This window comes from Dama dama, chromosome 33 (genome assembly GCF_033118175.1).
Source record: "Dama dama isolate Ldn47 chromosome 33, ASM3311817v1, whole genome shotgun sequence".
NCBI lineage: Eukaryota > Metazoa > Chordata > Mammalia > Artiodactyla > Cervidae > Dama > Dama dama.
In genome coordinates this window covers 45509233-45526168 of record NC_083713.1, presented here as the reverse complement: position 1 = coordinate 45526168, position 16936 = coordinate 45509233, and the positions used below count along the sequence as shown (strand labels likewise).

General features: G+C 37.2%; 1 protein-coding gene across 7 annotated transcripts in view; it reads right to left on the bottom strand.

Annotated features, from left to right (window-relative positions):
• PRPF40A (pre-mRNA processing factor 40 homolog A) overlaps positions 1-16936 on the bottom strand; it is a 61186-nt gene that overhangs the window by 25849 nt on the left and 18401 nt on the right. The window lies entirely within an intron of this gene.

The window sequence follows — 16936 nt, the reverse complement described above, 5'->3', positions numbered from 1 at the left end:
TCAGTTCAGGTTTCAGGATCTCTATTCTACAGTCTCAAAATTATAAGGATACAACTGCTTAGGTAACTTCTATACATAAGACAATCTTTTAGCAACACAAATCTATGCCTTGTGGAAAAAAGAGAATATATGAATGAAATGCTAATGCAGTACAAGAGGACTGACCATGAGCTCAACAACTCTTAACATAAAGAATATTTACATAAAGTTGAACAAAGTTCTAAACTGACATGCAATAAGGATGCAGGAGTCGAAATTGGAAAGGATGCCTCTGGATGACAATCAGAATTTAATAATCAACAAGGGGAAATTTAACAGGGATAAAATGTGAATTCAAATGCCTCAACACAAGATGAGAACGCTTTATAGAAACTACTTTGATACAGAATACATATTGACTAATGGTAAGAACCTACTAAAAGGTATTAGTAAGACTTCAAGTATCAATAGATGTGATACCTCATGGTTACAAGCTCTGTAAGGTCACGATATAAACACATGGACACTAACATAATAATAAAGGGACTGGAAAGAACTTTTGAGATGATAGATGTCTATAGTCTTGGTGATAATTCTATGGATGTGTATTTATTCCCCAAATCATCCAGTCACACATTTAGTATGTACAGTTTTTCAAATGTCAATAATAACTTAATAGTGTTTTTTAAAAAGGAATTTTACAAATAATCATGAATGAATGAATGACTAGATGAGATCAAAGGTACTAAGCCCAGTTCTGGGCATCAGATTTTTCAGATGGTAACAGACTAAATTATGCTTTAAAAAGGGTTATAAAAATGATCTATACTAAATTTCTTCAATCCTCTAAGAAAGAAAAGGTAAAATCACTGTCAAACCATCACAGTTTTTTACCACTCAGATTTATGTTAAACTTTTTGAAAGGATTTATTCTTATTTAGGGGCTTTTCACGTGGTGCAACTAGTAAAGAAGCTGCCTGCCAATGCAGGTTGTTAGATATAAGAGACACAGGTTCCGCTGGGTCCGGAAGATCCCTTGGAGGAGGGCACGGCAACCCACTCCAGTATTTTTGCCTGGAGAATCTCATGGACAAAGGAGCTGGCAGGCTACGGTCCACAGGGCTGCACAGAATCAGACACAACTTAAGCGACCTGGCACGCACACACACATTCTTAATTAAGACTTGGTTTCATCCCCTATCAACCACTTTTGTGAATACATAAAAAGTAAAATAGGCAAATGAAATAGTCTATTCCTCAAAATTTACACTGAGGATGTTTACTGTAACTAAGTTGCTAATGTCTATATATTTCCACATAATATAATTCCTGTTGAACACTAAGAATCTTCATAGTAAAGCAGCATTTCTTAAAAACCAAAACAAGCCATAAAATATCTGAAAACCACTGGTACTGGTTCTTAACTTTCTTCTTAACGATTTAAAACTGCCCCTTATTTTCCCTTATCAACTTTATTGAATAATGGAGCAGATCTGCCTTTGATTTCTGCTTTGGGAATGTGGCTAAACACATGATTTCATTGCTTATCCTATTCTCTCACCATAATCATTTTATTCCTAGCTGATAAGAGAGTGTTGTGTCATTTTTATGTCATGATTTTCTTACAAACCACTGACAATCTTCTGATGTTGGTATTTTTGCTGTTCAATCATGCACAACTAGGCTGGAGAACAGATAGCATAGGACAACATGAGTGGTAGAATGCATTCCAGTTTCAAATGTGTTAAATGTTGTAATACACTAACTAAAAACTAAATCAGGGCTTCCAAGATGGCTCAGCCTACCTGTGCAGGAGACAAGGGCTCCATCCCTGATCCAGAAAGATCTCAAATGCCACAGAGCAACGAAGGCCGTGCGCCACAACTATTGAGCCTGTGCTCTAGAGCCCAGGAGCCACAACTACTGAAGCCGGTGTATCCTGGAGCCTATGCTCTACAACAAGAGGCCACCACAATGAAAAGCTTGCACACCCCAACAAGAGAGTAGCCCATGTTTGCTGAAACTATAGCAAAGTCCATGAAGCAACAAAGACCCAACATATCAAAAATATATAAATAAACAGTTAAAAAACATTTGCAAAATGTGGGAATGGAAAATAAGAAAAGACAACTTAAAGGGACTTCCCTGGTGGCGCAATGGATAAGAATCCGCCTGCCAGTGCAGGGCACATGGGTTTCATCTCTAGTCTGGGAAGATTCCAATGCGATGGAGCAACTAAACTACTGAGTGGAGCAACCAAACCACTGAGCCCGAGAGCCCAACTACCAAGCCCACGTACTGCAACTACTGAAGCCCAACCTCTCTAGGGACCCTAAGCTTCAACTACTGAGCCTGCATGTCACTACTGAAGCCTGTGCATCTAGAGCCTATGCTCCACAACAAAAGCAGCAGCCAACACAATGAGAAGTCCATGCACCACAATGAAGAGCTCACCCCAACTAGAGAAAGCCCAAACAGAGCAACTAAGAACCAAATGAATTATAAATAAATAAATATACAAATACACACACACACAACACGAAAAAAGACAACTTGAGAATATAAGTCAATGTAATTTTAACAAAACTAGGTGAGGTAAGGTGATTATTTTCTGTAATTCCTGAAAAGGGAACTAGAGTTATGTGAAGGAATTACAGACAGCCATTAGAATTCAAAGAAATTACTTGACCAAATTTGGGCTGTTTAATAACAAAATGACTAGCCTTTCTGAGACTTGTTAATAATTCCATTCCATAAACAGTCAGAACCTTATAGAATGGATTTCTGAATGATGTAGCAGGATAGTTAGGTTATTGTGAAAGCAAAAGTGTGAAAGCATTAATTGCTCAGTCGTGTCTGAGACCTTTAGACCCCATACCAAGTTCCTCTGTCCATGGGATTCTCCAGGCAAAAATACTGGAGTGGGTTACCATTCCCTTCTCCAAGGGATCTTTCTGACCCAGGGACTGAATTCAGGTCTCCCACACTGTAGGCAGATTCATTACCATCTAAGCCACCAGGGAAGCCCCTAGATAACTGCAAGTGTATTTAAATTCCTTAACTTGTTCCAGCACCTTTGTAGAATATGACAACTACATTCTCTCTGGAGCAAACATTAAATAATTGCTGAAAATGAAATGAAAAAGTGATACAGTAAGAGACATATATAGAAGCTTCTTCAACTGTATGGGTGATGCTTACTTCATAAAATGGTGTTAACATAGATAAACAAACACATGAGATAACAGAATGAAAAAGGAAAGGACTATGTGTCTTCACCAAAAATGGGAAGAGAAGATACAAAACAGTAAGCAATTTAGCATTCACTCACCTATTACTTTATTTGAATTTTAAAAGCAGGTAAGACCATTATCCTCATTTTACAAATTAAAAGAACAAAGCTTACAAGGGTTAACAACTTGCTCACAGTGATTCAGGAAATAACACTGTTTCAAGCATGCATTGAGGGACAGTCTAATAGACAAATTCATGGCCAACTATTTAATATTAAGCCCTGTGCCAACTGCTTTGCATCAGGTATCAGTTAACTCTTCTAATAATCTTTTTTAATAACCCTTTTAAAAACCTTATGAGGTAGGTACCATTTACTAGCCTCACTTTATGGAAGAGAAAAGGGAGCACAAGAAAGTAAAGTAACATGCCCAAGGTAATATATCTAGCTTGAGTTCATAACAACACCATCCCAGCCCAAAACTAAGGTCTTACTATGGATCAAGGGTCCAGCTCTTCGCATCAACAGAAACTGAATCATTTCAGAAAGGAATATAAATTCTGTACAAATGTCTTAAGCAATACACAAAATTCACTTTATAAAAGTCAATTTTGAAGTGAGAAAAGTCATTTATCTGATAAACTTTTCACTCTTTTACCTTAAAAATATCTAATCTGCAACTTACAGTAAAATTATGTTTCTGGTCAAAACCAGTAATATTTTAAAAGCTTAAAAACAAATACATCTGGATGTTGAGTGGCATAAAAAACACTATCAACAGCTAACAACTAGAGAGTTATCTTCATAGGCTACAATATGACCTAAGCAAGTAGTTATTGACAGTCATGTTAGTATAGGCTATTTATAAAATATTTGCTGACAAAATTACTGTTTTTTAAAAAACGTGAGTTCCCCAAAGCAATAAGCAAAAGTTATCTATCAAAGACTTAAGATAATAACCACCCAAGGACAGTTCAGTTACAGTCCTCCTTTCATACTATAAACCCAGATCTGCTTTTAATATAATGAAAAATATGCAGTGCTAACTAAAAACAGTAAGACACTGTAACAAATGATATAGTGGCACAATACATACTGAAAATACCTGAAAGGAAAAAAAAAACAAAAAACAAAATCCTGGGTTTAAGGGGGGAATATGCACATACATAGTTATCAAGAGACCTTACATACTTTTCAGGGTCAAAAAAGCTAGTCAACAACTGGGTTGTGAATAAACTAAGCACATTCAAACTCAAAATGTAAACATTTTTACAATGCATAAACAGTTCAACTGAATGAAAAAAAAAATGACTAAATAAAACACTAAGAAATGTAGAAAAGCCACTCACTACTCTAAATAAGAAAAATAAATCACAGAGAACAGATTCACAACCAATTTCAAAATCTAGAGGAAATGATTTCCTCTCAAACTATTTACCAAAATTCACCCAAAAGAAAAACATCACACTTGAATATTTCAGTTACCATAGATGCAACTGAAAGAAACTTAACCAGCTGATTTTACAGCATAACTCTATGGAACCTTTCAAGAACAGAGGACTACAATATTATTTCAGATCACAGAAAGAGATGAAAAGCTCTTTATAAGAGTAACAAAAAACAACAGAAAAGTATCAAAAAAGAAAAGCAGGCAATGATGCTTATAAATAAGCATCATTTAATACAATAATAAGTAATATATAATTACATAAATAATATATGTAATATATTATTATATGATATAATACAATATAATAATATATGTAATATTATATAATATAATAATGTAGACATAATAATATATAATATAGAAATAATTTATAAGCTTATACATGTAAGACAATATTAGCCATGAGGATTCTACAATGTATACACTTTGAAAAAGTAGAATTTATTATATACAAGTGCTAGGGTAATTGAATATTAGACAATGTGTAAAAGTATTTCTATTAACAAATAGAAAAAAAAAAAACAACCACCCCCCCACCACCCGCCACCACAGGATCACACCAATAGACTTGGTACAACCTGGTGGCTCAGACAGTAAAGAATCTGTCTGCGATGCAGGAGACCCAGGGTCCATCTCTGGGTTGGGAAGATCCCTTGGAGAAAGGAAATGGTAACCCACTCCAGTAATCTTTCCTAGAGAATTCCACAGACAGAGGAGTCTGGTGTGCTACAGTCCGTGGGGTCGAAAAGAGTTGGACAACTGAGCTACTTTGGTTTTCACTTTTCACAACCAAACTACATCCTGAAAATCATGGTGATTTACAAGTCTTCAAAATATAAATAGAAACCAAAAATTCTCAAATAATACAATATTAAAAAGAAAAATATTTAAATGATAATTTATCAAAAAACCAATAAAAATTATTCTAAATCCACTTCTATTAAACTTATGACCAAAACATGAGTCTGCAATCACCATAATTCAATAAATACAGCATGGCAATAAAATTAAATGACGGGTATTAAGTTTGGGAAAAAGATCAATTCTCCTGCCTTTACTTTGCTAAAAACTCCTATAAAATCTAACCTATTCTATTTATCCAATGACTGTCATAATATAGCTGGCTATGAGATACATTACACATGCATTTATTTTGCACCTGAGCCTTAAAATACAGAGCAACAAGAGAAAAATATGGGAGAACAAGATGAAAACAGATTTTAATATACCTCTCTCCTTAGGGAGATCAAGCAGATTAGATATGCCAAGATAGAGAATAACAAAATAACTTTAAACTGTCAGCACAGAAAAATACTCCTAAAATTAGTCTTGACACAGAACGTAAGTGAGGCTTTAATAAACTTCAAAGAGTCAACATTTTATAAACTGTGCTTTCTGATCACAATGCAAAAAGGTATGCCTTATAAAAATAAGTCAAAGGCAAGATCAATGAAATAAATGATTGATAGATGGACTTAATTAAAATTAAAAACTTCTGCTTTCCCAAAGACAGTTCAAAGAACGAGAAGAGCCGCAAATTATTTGCAAAAGACACATCCATTTAAGTGCTGTTAACCAGTATAATTTACCAATTAAAAAAAAAAAAAACAAACTCTTTAAACTTAACAATAAACGAGTAAAAATATCTGGACACCTCAACAAAAAAAGAAATATAGATGCAAGTAAGCACATGAAAACAAGCTTAACATCATACATTATTATAGACCTGGAAATTAAAATGCACCACACACCTATTAAAATGCAAAAAAATTTAAAAATTAAAAAAACCCTAAAAACACCAATAATATCAAATTGTTATGGGGCAGCAGGAAAGCTCATTCACTGCTAATGAGAGGTCAAAATGGTACAGTCACATTGGAAGACAGTTCAGCAGCTTCTTATAAAAGTAAATACACTCCTGGGACTTTCCTGGTGGTCCAGTGGTTAAGAATCCACCTTGCAGTGATGCAGGGAAGGTGGGCTTGATTCCTGGTGTGGGAACTAAGATCCCACATGTTGTGGAGGAACTAAGACCTCAAACTGCAACTACTGAAGCCCATGCACTCTGGAGCTCACACACAACTACTAAGCCCACGCATCACAACTAGAGTTCATGTGCCACAAAAGATCCTGCACGCCACAACTATGACCTGATGCAGCTGGATAAATTTTATTTTTTTAATTTATAACAGTAAATATACTCTTACTATATGAGAAAAGGGCAACAGAGGATGAGATGTTGGATGGCATTACTGACTGAAAGGACATGAGACTGAGCAAACTCCAGGAAATAGTGAAGGACACAGAAGCCTGGCATGCTGCAGTCCATGGGACCACAAACAGTTGGGACATGGCAGAGACTGAACAACATGTGATGAAGCAATCATGCTCTGTGATATTTACCAGAATGAGTTGAAAACTCTTCTATACAATTATCTGTACATAAGATTTGTAGCAGCTTTATTCATAATTGCTAAAACCTGGAAGCAACCAAGATGTCTTTTAATAGATGAATGGACAAACAAATTGTGGCATGCAACGGTTGTGGAGGTGGGAAGAGAGATGAAGAGGAATAGCACAGAGGATTTTTAGAACAGTGAAACTATCCTGTATGACACTACTGTGTGGAATACATGTCACTAAACATTTGCCAAAACTGATAGAATGCATAACACCAACAGTGACCCTAATACAAATCGGACTTTGGGTGATAATACATTGTAGGTACACCAACTGCAGTAATGTACCACTCTGGTAAGAGATGCTGATAGTAGAGAAGGTTGTATGTTTGTGAAATTCTCTACTTTGCACTCAATTTAAGATTTCTCTAAAAAAACAGCAGGCAATTTGAACAACAACAACAAATCCTACACCTAGAAGCTGAAAAAAAAAAAAAAAAAAACAACCACTTACTACCTAGTAAATAGAGATTTGATTCACTTAGTATATCAAATGAGGAAAACAGAAAACAAGATATTGAGAGGTGAATAACAAAACCCTTTTACATCAAAATTTAATAGAAATTGAATACTTACTTGTTGCCCCTACTCAAAAAAAAAAAAGGGACAATGATGGCTATTATAATCTCTAATTGTATGCTAAATAATTATTAAACCTCTGTAACATAAACATCTGGAAGAGTCCAATAACTGCTAAGAAAATTGAAATGGTAACATCAAACCATTACCTTCAAAAAGTACTAGATCCAAAATCAACCTTTAAAGTTTTTGGACAGCAAAGGAAACCATCCACAGATTGAAAAAACAACCTACTGAAGAGAAAATATTTGCAAATGATATGACTGATAAGAGGTTAATATCCAAAATACAAATAGCTTATACAACTCAACACCAAAAACCCCACAAACAACCCAATTAAAAAATGGGCACAAGACCTAAACAGACATTTTTCCAAGGAGGAAAAGCGGTAGGCCCACAGACACATGAAGAGAGATGTTTGACATCATTAAATGACCATTAAGGAAATGCAAATTAAAATTACAGTGAGATATCACCTCACACACCTGTTAGAACAGCTATCATTGAAAAGAACGCAAATAACAAATGCTGGCAAGGATGTACACAAAACAGAACCCTCATAAACGCTGGAGGGAATGTAAGCTGGCACAACCACTGTGGACACCAGCATGGAGACTTTTCAAAAACTAAAAACAGAACTACCCTATGACCCAGCAAGTCCACTCCTGGGGAAATAAAAACATTAATTTGAAAAAATACATGCACCCAAATGTTCACAGTAGAATTATTTACAATTGCCAGGGCAAGGAAGGAACCTAAGGGGTCTATCAACAATGAAAGGATAAAGAAAAGGTGGTACACACATACACACATCCCTAAGGGGTCTATCAACAGATGAATGGATAAAGGTGGTAAACACATACGCGTGCGCGCGCACACACGTGTGCACACACACACACGCGCACGCACACACACACACAGACCTGTGCATGCACAAACAATGGGATACTATTCAGAAAACCACTAGACCATTTAGGTATGACCTAAATCAAATTCCTTACGATTATACAGTGGAAGTGACAAATAGATTCAAGGGATTAGATCTGATAGAGTGCCTGAAGAACTATGGACTGAGGTTCGCAACACTGTATAGGAGACAGGGATCAAGACCATGCCCAAGAAAAAGAAATGCAAAAAGGTAAAATGGTTGTCTGAGGCGGCCTTACAAACAGCTGAGAAAAGAAGAGAAGGTAAAGGCAAAGGAGAAAAGGAAAGATATACCCATCTGAATGCAGAGTTTGAAAAAATAGCATGGAGAAATAAGAAAGCCTTCCTCAGTGATCACTGCAAAGAAACAGAGGAAAACAACAGAATGGAACTGAAGATCTCTTCAACGAAATTAGATATACCAAGGGAACATTTCATGCAAGGATGGATACAATAAAGAACAGAAACGGTATGAACCTAACAGAAGCAGAAGATATTAAGAAAAGGTGGCAAGAATACACAGAACTATTCAAAAAAGATCCTCATGACTCAAATAATCACGATGGTGTGACCACTCACCTAGAGCCAGACATCCTGGAATGTGAATTCAAGTGGGCCTTAGGAAGCGTCACTACAAACAAAGCTAGTGGAGGTGATGGAATTCCAGTTGAGCTATTTCAAATCCTGAAAGATGATGCTGTGAAAAGTGCTGCACTCAATATGTCAGCAAATTTGGAAAACTCAGCAGTGGCCACAGGACTGCAAAAGGTCAGTTTTCATTCCAATCCCAAAGAAAGGCAATGCCAAAGAATGTTCAAACTACTGCACAATTGCACTCATCTCACACTCCAGCCAAGTAATGCTCAAAATTCTCCAAGCCAGGCTTCAGCAATACATGAACCATGAACTTCCAGATGTTCAAGCTGGATTTAGAAAAGGCAGAGGAACCAGAGATCAAATTGCCAACATCCGCTGGATCATCGAAAAAGCAAGAGAATTCCAGAAAAACATCTACTTCTGCTTTATTGATTATACCAAAGCCTTTGACTCTGGAAAATTCTTCAAGAGATGGGAATACCAGAGCACCTTACCTGCCTCCTGAGAAATCTGTATGCAGGTCAAGAAGCAACATTTAGAACAAGACATGGAACAACAAACTGGTTCCAAATTGGGAAAAGGAGCATGTTAAGGCTGTATACTGTCACCCTGCTTACTTAGCTTATATACAGGGTACATCATGTGAAATACTGGGCTGGATGAAGCACAACCTGGAATCGAAATTGCTGGGGAAAATATCAATAACCTCAGAAACACAGATGATACCACTCTTAGGGCAGAAAACAAAGAAGAACTGAAGAGCCTCTTGATGAAGGTGAAAGGAGAGAGTGAAAAAGCTGGCTTAAAATTCAACATTCAAAAAACTTAAGATCATGGCATCTGGTCCCATCACTTCAATGGCAAATAGATGGGAAAACACTGGAAACAATAAAAGACATTATTTGGGGCTCCAAAATTACTTTAGATGGTGACTGCAGCCATGAAATTAAAAGACGCTTGCTCCTTGGAAGAAAAGCTATGGCAAACCTAGACAGTATATTAAAAAGCAGAGATATTACTTTGCCAGCACAGGTCATCTAGTCAAAGCTATGTACGCTTTTTCCAGTAGTCATGTATGGAGGTGAGAGTTGGACTATAAAGAAAGCTGAGCACTGAAGAATTGATGCTTTTGAACTGTGGTATTGGAGAAGACTCTTGAGAGTCCCTTGGACTGCAAGGAGATCCAACCAGTTGATCCTAAAGGAGATCAGTCTTGAGTGTTCATTGGAAGGACTAATGTTGAAGCTGAAACTCCAATACTTTGGCCACCTGATACCAAGAGGTGACTCATTTGAAAAGACCCTGATGCTGGGAAAGATTGAAGGCTGGAGAAGAAGGGGACAACAGAGGATGAGATGGTTGGATGGTATCACTGACTCAGTGGACATCAGTTTGAGCAAGCTCTGCAAGTTGGAGACTTCCAGGACAGGGAAGCCTGGTGTGCTGCATTCCATGGGGTCGCAAAGAGTCAGACACGACCAAGTGACTGAACTGAACTGGAAGTAATTTTGAACTAGTTCTTCATGTTTTGGAACAGAAAGTGTGATTACATCAAACTAAAAAGCTTCTGCACAGTAAAGAAAACAGAGTGAAAAAATAATCTTTGCAGTGCGAGAAAATGTTTGCAAACCATATAACTGATACAGGTTAATAGCCACAATACATAAGAAACTCCTACAAATAAATATCAAGAAATTGCAAATAATCCAATTAAAGAATGGGTGAAAAAGGCATACAAATGGCCATAAGGTACATTAGATACTCAACATCACTAATCAGAGAAACACAAATTAAAACCATAATGAGATATCACTTCACACCTGTCAGGATAGCTATTATCAAAAAACCAAGAAATAACAAACGCTGGCAAGGGTGTGCATAAATTGGAACCCCAGTATACTGGTGGTGGAAAGTAAGCTGTATAGCCACAATGGAAAATGGTATGGAAGTTTCTTATAAAATTGCACTTAAGCATCATATATAGTAGCTAAGGTATGGAAGTAATCTAACTGTCCATGGAATAATTAATGGATAAAGAAGATTTATATAAAATACACATACACACAAAGCAAAGCAATTTAGCCATAAAAATGAAATGAATGAAGTCTTGCCACCTGCAACAACATGGATGGACTTTGAAGGCTAAGTGAAAGAAGCCAGAGAAAGACGAGTATTATATAATCTCACTTACAAGTAGATTGTAAAAAAACAAAAAACCCAAGCTTACAGAAACAGAGAACAGATTGATGGCTGCCATAGAGGAGGCTGGCTTGGGAGGTGAGAGAAATGGGTGAAGGGGTGAAGAGGGTCAAAATGTACAAACTTTTAGCTATAAAACAAGGAAATCATGGGAGATAAAACGTACAGCATGGTGAGTATAGTTAGTAATATTGTATTATGTCTTTGAAAGTTGCTTGGAGTAAGTCTTAAAATTCCACCTCACAAGAAAAAAAACAATGTTAGTATGTTAACTAAATTTATTTGTAGTAATCATTTTACAATGTATACAAGTACCATACCAAACCACTGCATTTACACCTGAAACTAACATAATGTTTTATGTCAATTATACTTAATGAAAACATACAGCTTTCCCCAATATTTACATGTCTTAGGACATATATCCTGGTGAGCACCTACTGCTGCTGCTGCCGCTGCTGCTAAGTCACTTCAGTCGTGTCCGACTCTGTGCGGCCCCATAGACGGCAGCCCACCAGGCTCCCCCGTCCCTGGGATTCTCCAGGCAAGAACACTGGAGTGGGTTGCCATTTCCTTCTCCAATGCATGAAAGTGAAAAGTGATAGTGAAGTTGCTCGGTCATGTCTGATTCCTAGCGACCCCATGGACTGCAGCCCACCAGGCCCCTCCGTCCATGGGATTTTCCAGGCAAGAGTACTGGAGTGGGGTGCCACTGCCTTCTCTGAAAGTGAGCACCTATTAGGGAGGGTAAACTGGAGTAAAGATGAAGTGCAAGTCGCTCATTCATTTGCAACACCATGGACTGTACAGTCAATGGAATTCTCCAGGCCAGAATACTGGAATGGGTAGTCATTCCCTTCTCCGGGGGATCTTCCCAAACCAGGGATCGAACCTAGGTCTCACACTGCAGGCGAATTCTTTACCAGCTGAGCCACCAGGGAAGCCCAAAGATGAAGAACAAAGGGAAAAAATATGAAGGAGCCTACGTCGATCAACAATAATGACCATAGTCTGAAAACTATAAGTAGCTCAAATTTATGTACCAGAAATCTAAAAAGAATAAAAAACAACAAGTTTTCAAATAAATACGTTCTATTTCTGGACAGGAAAACTTAACTGAAAAACATGAAATGTTAGTTCTCTTAAAATGCAAGAATTAAATTTAATTCCAGATAAAAACACAACTTTGCCTTTTAAGCATCTCTCTGTTTACGTATTTATAGATTATTTTTGGCAGGGACAGGGAAATGTACATGCTAGTATCTGAAAATAGCAAAGGAAATAATGAAAAGAGAAACCATGAACAACTTGTCTTATTAAATATGAAATCTACTCTAAGTTTCCCTGGTGGCTCAGTGGTACACAATCCATCTGCCAAAGTAGGAGACACAGGTTCAATCCTAAGAGTCCCTGGAGATGGAAATGGCAACCAACTCCAATTTTTTTTTAACTTACTTTTCTTTTTTTTTTTAACCTACTTTTAACTGAATGATGACTGCTTTATAAGATTGTGTTGGTGCCTGTCAACACTCCATGTTCTTGCCCATGGACAGAGGAGCCTAACAGACTACAGTCCAGGGGTCATCAGTCAGGCATGAGTTGGGTGACAAAACAACAATAATCAGGAAAAGGTGTAATACTGAATTAGAAATAGAGTGAAAAAGAAAACCCAGAAACAGATGTCAGAATATGTGAGAGTTTAATATATGACAAAGAAAGCTATTTCAATCACGTGAGAAAAATAAAGGTTTGACACACAATTGAAACAACCAAAATATTAATCATGGTGGTTTCCTCATGGAAAAAGAAACTTAAGGTAATTTACTTTCTTCTGTTAACTTATGTCTGCTTCATTTTCCTCCCAGTGAGCCCACATTTAAATAAGCAAGAAAAACAAGACGCCATCATTAGTCAAAACCAAAAAGACAGAATGAAAAAATACCAAGTGGATATTTTATAACCATTCAACTTTTAGAGCTTTTAAAAAAGATATGTTTAGTATATTTAAATACAGTTCACAATTAAACATCTTTCCCCCCAAATTTAGCATACCTGCAATTAATTCACAGCTTTCTGAATTTCCTCAACTATATGAGAATGACAACTACCTCTCAGGACTACTGATTTGATTAAATGAGATTACACACATAAACTTTATAGAGCTTTTAGGGGGGAAAAAACACCAGAAAACGCTTGGAGGCTAAAGAATAGAGCTATTATCAATAACCATAAAATGGCCATCTTTAAGTGAGGCCTCAGGCTTACATTATTTTTCTAAACACATTTAGAAAAACATTTCTGAAATGTATGAGAAGAGCATTCAGAACATTAGCAAAAAGAACTAGAATATTACTATCTTAAAATTAAGTACTGAGGGAGAAAAGAAATGCCGTACAGCAATGTCATTCTCTTCTTTCCTAAGGAAAATCAAGCAACTCTTGTCTTTCTGATTCTGTGTTAAGGAAGATAGAAGCAAAGAAGTATTTTAAATGACTAAATATCAGAAAAAAATCTTCATCAAATTTACAATAATAGACAAAAGGAGACAAATTTTTGTTTACAAAGGAGTACGTTCTAATGTAATGCTTAATTGAAAATTATCAATTACTGTATACCTGTTTCCATTCTAATTGTGATGGGGAGAATTCAAATGCTGTAAAAATTGATTTATATTTGATTCCTGTATCTCTTATTACCCCTTCATGGATTACAGCCTAGCCATGGCAAAGGGGATTGGGTAACTCAATAAAAGCTCTGAGCCATGCCCTACAGGGTTACCCAAGACTGATAAGTCATAGTGAAGAGTTCTAACAAAACGAGGAACAGCAAATCACTCCAGTATTCTTGCCAGGAGAACCCCACGAATAGTATGAAAAGGCAAAATGATATGATACTGGAAGATGAGCCCCCTATGTCAAGAAGGTGTACAATATGCTACTGGAGAAGAGCAATAAACAGCTCCAGAAAGAATGAAGCAGCTGTGCCAAAGTGAAAAACAGCCCTCAGTTGTGGATGTGTCTGGTGGTGAAAATAAAGTCCGATGCTGTAAAAAAAAAAAAATACTCCATAGGAAACAGCAATGTTAGGTTCATGAATCAAGGTAAATTGCAAGTGGTCGAACAGGAAATGGCCAATAGTGAGCACTAACATTTTATGAATCAGTGAACCAAAACTGATGGCAATGGCTGAGTTCAATTCAGATGACCACTGTATCTACTACTGTGGGCAAGAATCCCATAGAAGAAATGAAGTAGCCCTCATAGTCAACAAAAGAATCAAAATGTAGCATTTGGGTAAAATCTTAATAACAACAGAATCAACTCCATTCATCTCCAAGGCAAACCATTCAATGTCACATCATGTCTACGTGCCAACCACTAATACCAAAGAAGTTGAAGATAACTGGTTAATTTAGAACACCTTCTAGAAATACTGTTAAAAAGAAAAAGTAGTTTTCATCATAGGGGGTTGGAAAGCAAAAGTAAAAAGTCAAGAGATACTCAGAATAACAGGCAAGTGTGGACTCGGAGTACAAAATGAAGCAGGGCAAAGGCTAACCAGAGTTTTGTCAAGAGAACACGCTGGTCACAGCCAACATTTCAACAACCCAAGAAATAACTCTATACATGAACATCATCAGACGGCCAATACCAAAATCAGAGTGATTATATTATTTGTAGTCCAAGATGGAGAAGCTCTACACAGTCAGCAAAAACAAGACCTGGAGCTGACTATGGCTCAGATCATGAGCTCCTTATTGCAAAATTCAGGCTTACATGGAAGAAAGTAGGGAAAACCACTAGACCATTCAGATATGACCTAAATCAAATTTCTTATGATTATACAGGGAAGTGACAAATAGTTAATGGGTTAGATCTCACAGACAAGAGTGCCTAAAGAACTATGGATGGAGGTGTAACACTGTATAGATGCAGTGATCAAAACCATACCCAAGAAAAAGAAACGCAAGAAGGCAAAGTGGTTATCTGAGGAAGCTTTACAAATAGCTGAGGAAAGAAGAGAAGTAAAAGGCAAGGGAGAAAGGTACAGGTATGCCAAACTGAGCACAGAGTTCCAGAGAACAGCAAGGAGAGATAAGAAGGCCTTCTTAGATGGGCACAATGAAGGACAGAAATGATTAAGGACCTAACAGAAGCAGAAGAGATTAAAAGGAGGCAACAACACACAGAAAAACTATACATATATATAAAAGGTCTTATTGACCCAGATAACTATGATGATTTAAAAAAAATCTAGATGATCTAGGTGGTCACTCACCTAGAGCCAGATATCCTGGAGTGTGAAATCAAGTGGGCTTTAAGACACATTACTACAACAAAGCTGGTGGAGGTGACAGAATTCCAACTGAGTTATTTAAAATAATAAAAGATGATGCTGTTCAAGTACCACACTCAATATGCCGGCAAATTTGGAAAACTCAGCAGTGACCACAGTTCTGGAAAAGGTCAATTTTCATTCCAATCCCAAATAAAGACAACACCAAAGAATATTCAGACCAACGAACAATTGCACTCATTTCACATGCCCGCAAGGTAATGCTTAAACCCCTTCAAGCTAAGCATCAGCAGTACATGAACCGAGTATCTCCAGATGTACAAGCTGGGTTTAAAAAAGGCAGAGGAACCACAGATCAAATTGCGAAGGTTCACTGGTCATGAAGAAAGCAAAGAAATTCTGGAAAAATATCTACTTCTGTTTCATGTGCTGCTCGTGCTAAGTTGCTTCAGTCATGTCCGACTCTTTGCGACCCCATGGACGGTAACCTATCAGACTCCTCTATCCGTGAGATTCTCCAGGCACGCATACTGGAGTGGGTTGCCATTTCCTTCTCCAACTTTTGTTTCACTGACTTAGACTGCGGGGACCACAACAAACTGTGGAAAATTCTTAAAAGAGATGGGAATAGAGACCACCTTACCTGTCTCCTGAGAACCTATATGTAGGTCAGGAAGCAACAGTCAGACATGGAACAACGGACTGGTTCCAAATTGGGAAAGGACAACAAGGCTGTATATTGTCACCCTGCTTATTTAACTTATATGAGAGTAAGTACATCATGCGAAATGCCAGACTGGATGAATCTCAAGCTAGAATCAAGATTGCTGGGAGTAATACCAACAACCTCAGATACGCAGATGATTCCACTCTTAACGGCAGAATGTGAAGAGGAACTAAAGAGCCTCTTGACAAAAGTGAAAGAGGAGAGCGAAAAAGCTGGCTTAAAACTCAACATTCAAAAAACTAAGATCATGGCATCTGGTTCCATCACTTCATGGCCAACAGAAAGGGAAAAAGTGGGAACAGTGACAGACTACTTTCTCGGGCTTCAAAATCACTGCACCTGGTGACTGCAGTCATGAAATCAAGACGCTTGGTTCCTTGGAAGGAAAGCTATGACAAACCTAGACAGTGTATTAAAAAGCAGACATCACTTTGCCAACAAAGGTCGGCAGAGTCACAGCTATGGTGTTTCCAGTAGTCATGTACAGATGT